The following is a 6837-nucleotide window of genomic DNA, read 5'->3' on the forward strand; positions in this document are numbered from 1 at the left end:
GCTCCCATATGCCCCGGGCACCTCCAGAAGCTGGGGAAGAGGCGGATGAGGCCGTGCCAATGGCAGAAGATGAATCGGCAGCTGAGCTGGCAGCCAAAGATGAGGAGGAGGCCTTATTTGACTTGCGAGCCACCCAATACCGATCCCTTTGTGAAGAAATGGAGGGCCTTCGGAGAGAGCTAGTTGATCAAAGAAGGGAGGCTTGGGAAGATAAAGTCCTGATGGATCAACGCTTAGTTGCTTTTTAAGAATTGATGCGGTCCATCCTTAGCCGGTTGCCACCACCATCTGGAGCATCTACTTCTGGACAACATTGAGCGGGGACCACCGTCTGGCTGAAGACGTAAAACTTAGCGCTCATGGGAGGCACCCTACAACATATCCTTTTATTTTGTTTTGTTTTACTTTATGTTGTGTTTTTATTTTATTTTTGTGTTTTTAGTGTTTTTTTTTTTTTTTTTATAATTTGTTATGTTGTCCATTCTGTTACTGCGATCGATCATACCCAGTGTGCGATCGAGCGCCGTTCTCCATTTGTGGGTTCAATCGCACTCTGTTAGTACGATCGAACGCACCATGTGTGCGATCGAGCGCACTTGGGCAGCATCCCATAGTTATCTTTTTATTTTGTTTTGTTCAATTTTTATTGAGTTTCAGTTTTGTTACTTTTTACTTGTTTATGTGTTTTCGTATTTTGCAGGGACAAGTGTGCTTCACTTCAAGTTTGGGGGTCTGCTATGGGCCATGCTTTCCAAGATCATATCGACCAGCTCCCGGGTACATTATTTCCTTTACTTAGACACATTTGGGACAATGTGTCAATTAAGTTTGGGGGTATGGGCACACATGTTCACACACACTTTGTCCCAAATTTCATATTGTTTGTTTTGTGTGTTGTTTGTTTATTTGAAATAAAAAAAAAAAAAAGAACAATTTTTGCATGTTCGTGTTTATCCTAAAATTTTAGGTTGATCTAAAACAATTGTGATTTGAATTCATCAGTGAGCTTAAAATTTTGAACACATGATCTGATGAGTGAATCTGTTAGTTTGGTTTCTTGTTTAGGACAGTTGAAAAATCACATGTTTGATATGAGCACACAAGCACATTAGCACATAATTTGTGAGGAATGACATCAGGTCTGATATGTGTGTTTTTGCATCTTGGATGAAGTTGGATGACTTATTAGATGACACTGTGACATATATAGTAAAAAAAAAAAAAAAAAAACAATAAAAAAACAAATAAAAAAAAAAGAAAAAAAAGGAAAAAAAAGAAAAGTGAAATAAATGATCATTGATGGCTTTTCAATGAGTAAATGGACCTCTTGCCTCAAAGCATTGAGTGTTCACATCAAAAGGTGAAAAATTTGGATTTGATCAATGTCATGGTTAGTTGGTTTTGGCTTTTTGACTCGAGTTAGTAGGTTCTTAGGGGTGTCTCTACACCTAATGCCCTAAAACCATCTGGTTTGGGAGTCGTTGACTTAACACTCGCTACAAGGTCAAATAGAAAGCTTAAGGGAACCAACATTGCACAACCTGTCCAAAGAAAAAAAAAAAAAAAAGTGAAAAAAAAAAAAAAAGAAATATGCCCTTGTGTCATTCTAATAGGAATTTCAGTGAAGTTTGAGATAAAGAGACATTGCATATTGGAAAGATTTGGAAGCCTCATAATTTTGTACTAATTCACTGTACACAAATTTTCAAACTTGTGATGATTTAGCATGTCCTTTGTAAGTAATTGCACTTTGAGATTTCAATTCATTGTGAAGATGAAGTTCATCTTTTTAATTTTACTAATGAATGAAAATCATGATCTTGAAGTGATGCTTAAATATTTGGAATAACATGAACTGTGCATGATGTTTGTGGGTAACATTACTAGAAAACCCTCACGAGTCTTCACTCGTCCACTAGGGAACTCCTAGTGGTTTAAAAGGCTTGTTGCATACGGTAAATGCAATCGTACGTCCCATGAAAGATGGATTTATCTTTCATTTTTTATTTTTTCCATTCCTGTTTTTAGTTTTGTATTGCTAAGGAACTAGCAATATGTAAGTTTGGGGGGTGTGATAAGTGCTAAAATATTCATATTTTCAGCCCTTAACTTACATGTTTTAATCCTTTGGTTTTAGTTAATTAGGCCATTTTAATTCTTTTTTGTGTTTTTCAAACTTTTATCGGCGTTTGGAAGAAAATGAAGTAAAACTACGTGATTTGAGCTCAAAGAGAGAAGATGGAGAAAATTGGAGCTCCCTGACACTGTGATCAATCGCAGGAGACTCAAGCACATTAGCACATAATCGTATACTACTGAGCACTCAAGCACATTAGCACATAATCGTATACTACTGAGCACTCAAGCACATTAGCACATAATTTGTGAGGTATGACTTGAGATCTGATATGTGTGTTTCTGCATCTTGGATGAAGTTGGATGACTTATTAGATGACACTATGGCATATACAGTGATGAAAAAAAAAAAAAAAAAGATGTGAAATAAATGATCATTGATGGCTTTTCACTGAGTAACTAGACCTCTTGCCTCAAAGCATTGAGTGTTTACGTCAAAAGGTGAAAAATGTTGATTTGATCAATGTCATAGTTAGTTGGTTTTGTAGCATTTTTGACTCGAGTTAGTAGGTCCTTAGGGGTGTCTTTACACTTAATGCCCTAAAACCACCTGGTTTGAGAGTCATTGACTTAACACTCGCTACAAGGGTCAATTAGAAAGCTTAAGGGAACCAACATTGCACAACCTGACCAAAAAAAAAAAAGAAAAAAAAGAGAGAAAAAGAAATATGCCATTGTTTCATTCTAATAGGAATTTCAGTGAATTCTGAGATAAGGAGACATTGCATATTGGAAAGATTTGGAAGCCTCATAATTTTGTACTAATTCACTGTAGACAAATTTCAAACTTGTGATGATGTAGCATGTCCATTGTAAGTAATTGCACTTTGAGATTCCAATTCATTGTGAAGATGGAGTTCATCTTTTTAAGCTTGCTTATGAATGAAAATCGTAATCTTGAAGTGATGCTTTAATTTTTGGAATAACATGGACTTTTGCATAATGTTTGTGGGTAACATTTCTGGAAAACCCTCACGAGACTTCACTCGTCCAGTAGGGAATTTCTAGAGGTTTAAAAGGCTTATTGCATATGCTAAATGCAATCGTACATCCCACGAAAGATGGATTTATCTTTTTGTTTTCTGTTTTTCCATATTTGTTTTTTGTTTTGTATTGCTATGGGACTAGCAATATGTAAGTTTGGGGGGTGTGTTAAGTGCTAAAATATTCATATTTTTCAGCCCCTAACTTGCATGTTTTCATCCTTTGGTTTTAGTTAATTAGGTCATTTTAATTCCTTTTTGTGTTTTCCATACTTTTGTAGGCTTTTGGAAGAAAATGAAGTAAATCTGGAAGATTTGGGCTCAAAGTGAGAAGAAGGGAAAAATGGGAGCCCCTGACACTGCGATCGATCGCAGGTTCCCTGCAATTGAGCACAGTACCAGAGAAGACACAGCACAAAGCAAGCCAGGTGGGATTGAGCACATAACAAAAGAGGATCGATCGCTGACCTGCGATCAAGCGCACATGGGCTGCGAACGATCATACCCGTACGCAGGAGACACTTCAAAGCTGCGGCCATGATGCTAATATTTCCATATTAGGGTTTTTCAACTCCCAATTGTAATAGGTTTTGAAACCCTACGAAATTCCTAGATTTACTAGTTTGTCATGGACTTCTAAAGCCTATAAATAGACCCTTAAGCTTCTAGAATTGGAGGCTTTGAAGGCGGAGAATAGGAGCTCTTCAAGTTCAAGTCTCGGGTTTTTTCTTTTTCTTTCTTTTCTTTGATGAAGATGTTTAACATCAACTTTATGTGTAGCTAATTTATTTAGTAGGGCTAGATTGAAGCTCTAGTTATGTTTAGTTAATTTTTCAATATTGGCGCCTTCGTAATGATCTTGTGGTGCTATTTAACTTGATTAACACCTGCTTAGATGAATTCCTCATATGTGTGTGCCTGATCAACATATGCATGTGGTATGGACTAGTTAGTTAAATCAATTTGGATGGCCGAGTCCTAGGTTCAATAAAAGTAACAAAGGAATCCACACCGCAATTCTTAGGTTAATCAACATGGGGAACCGGGAGTATACACCCATGCCCTAGACCGCATGTGTTTGTCGATTTTCATAGAATATATGCTTTCCTAAGGAACAACTTAGTATACACCATGCTAAATCCCTTAGAAAAGAAAAGAGTTAGAGTATACGCCATGCCTAACTCGTTGCTTAGGGAGATCTATAGCTTAAGGAGTATATGTCATGCCCTTAAGTTGACAAACATTAGATATGCATAACATGATGAAAGCATTGGCATATTATTATATTAGCTGAATATAATTGGTGGTGGATATCAAAGACCTACATTTTATTATCATCACTAAAAAAATCAATTTTTGTTTTACTTAAGGAATTTATTTTTGAGCAAAATTCAGCAATCCTCGTGGGAATGATCCTGTACTTGAACCATATACTACTATGTTGACCTTGTGCACTTGCAGGTAAAACGTACCATTATTTACCTACTAATTTAGGAAGATATTTGGGACAACACACATTAGGACATAATTTGTGAGGTATGACATGAGGTCTGATGTGTGTGTTTCTGTATTTTGAATGAAACTCGATGATTTATTAGATGGACATTTTGGCATATATATATATATATATATGATAAAAAAAAATAGATATAAATAAAAGATCATTGATAAGCTTTTCACTGAGTAACTGGACCTCTTGCCTCAAAGCATTGAGTGTTCACGCCAAAAGGTTAAATTTTTTTATTTGATTGATGTCATGGTTCGTTTGGTTTTGTAGCCTTTTTGACTCGAGTTAGTAGGTCCTTAGGGGTGTCTTTACACCTAATACCCTAAAGCCATCTGGTTTGGGAGTCATTGACTTAACACTCGCTACATGGGTCAATTAGAAAGCTTAAGGGAACCAAACATTGCACAACCTAACCAAAAAAAAAAAAAGAAGAAAAGAAATATGCCATTGTTGTTCATTCTAATAGGGATTTCAGTGAATTTTGAGGTATGGAGACATTACACATTGGAAAGATTTGGAAGCCTCATAATTTTGTGCTAGTTCACCTTACAATGTTTTCAAACTTGTGATGTTTTAGCATGTTCTTTGCAAGTAATTGAACTTTGAGATTCCAATTCATTGTGAAGATGGAGTTCAGCTTTTTAAGTTTGCTAATGAATGAAAATCATGATCTTGAAGTGATACTTTAATTTTTGGAATAGCATGAATTGTGCATGATGTTTGTGGTAACATTCTTGGAAAACCCTCACGAGACTTCACTCGTCCTCTAGGGAATTCCTAGGGGTTTAAAAGGCTTGTTGCAAATGCTAAATGCAACTGTACATCCCATGAAATATGGACTTATCTTTTTGTTCTCTGTTTTTCATTTTTGTTTTTAGTTTTGTATTGCTAAGGGACTAGCAATATGTAAGTTTGGGGGTGTGTTAAGTGCTAAAAGATTCATATTTTTAGCCCTTAACTTGCATATGTTAATCCTTTAGTTTTTGTTAATTTATGCCATTTTAGTTATTTTATGTGTTTTTCTTGATTTTGTAGGTCATTGAAAGAAAAAGAAGCAATCTCAGAAGTTTCGGACTTAAAAGAGCTATTTTGAGAATATGGAAGGCTCTGGTAGTGCGATCGATCGCAGGGGAGCTGCGATCTTGTGCACTACAGGCGAAGTCCACAATGCTCAAGGCCCCCGCGATCGAGTGCCAGCACAAGGAGGATCGATTGTAGACATGCGATGGATCGCACATGGGCTGCGATTGAGCGCACCCGTGCGTGATAGCAAGTCTGCCGCCAGCCTTGTTATGGAAAGTGCAACTTTAGGATTTTGTAACTTTGTGCGAACTAGGGTTCAAACCCTATGATTTTTAGGGTTTCTAGAGTATTCCTATGGCCTATAAATAGACTCTTAAGCCTCTAGAATAGAGGGACTTTTCAAGGGAGAAGAGTTGGAGTTCTTCAAGTTCAAGTTTCGGGTTTATTCTTTTCCTTTATTTTATTTTATTTTATGAAGATGTTTAACATCAAACTTATGTGTAACTAATTTATTTTAGTTGGGCTAGACTGAAGCTCTAGTTATGTTTAGTTAATATTCAATATTGGCGCCCTTGTGATGATCATGTTGTGACATTTAACTTGATTAATGCATGCTTTCATGAATTCCTCATATATGTGTGCCTGATCAATATATGTATGTGGTATGGACTAGTTAGTTAAATCAATTTGGATGACCGAGTCCTGGGTATAATAAGAGTAACGAAAGATATCCACGCCGGATTTTTGGGTTAATCAACATGGGGAACCGGTAGTAGACACCCATGCCCTAGGCCTCATGTGTTTGTCGATGTCCACAGTTTTATGCTTTCTTAAAAAACAACTTAGTAAACACCCATGCTAAATCCTTTAAGAAAGAAAAGAATTAGAGTAGACACCCATGCCCTTAGGTTGACAAACATTAGATATTCATAACATGATCAAAGCATTGGCATATTGACATATTATCTAAATAAAACTAGTGGTTGATATCAAAGCCCTACCTTTTTATTATTATCAAATCAAAATTCAATCTTTGTTTTGTTTTACTTTTGGAATTAATTTTAAGCAAAATTTAGCAATTCTCGTGGGAATGACCCCACGTTATACTACTATGTTGACCTCGTGCACTTGCGGGTAAAACATACAATTATTTGCCTATTAATTTAGGTAGATATTTGTAACAACAAC

Source organism: Corylus avellana, chromosome 10 (genome assembly GCF_965113065.1).
Source record: "Corylus avellana chromosome 10, dhCorAvel1.hap1.2, whole genome shotgun sequence".
NCBI classification, from domain to species: domain Eukaryota; kingdom Viridiplantae; phylum Streptophyta; class Magnoliopsida; order Fagales; family Betulaceae; genus Corylus; species Corylus avellana.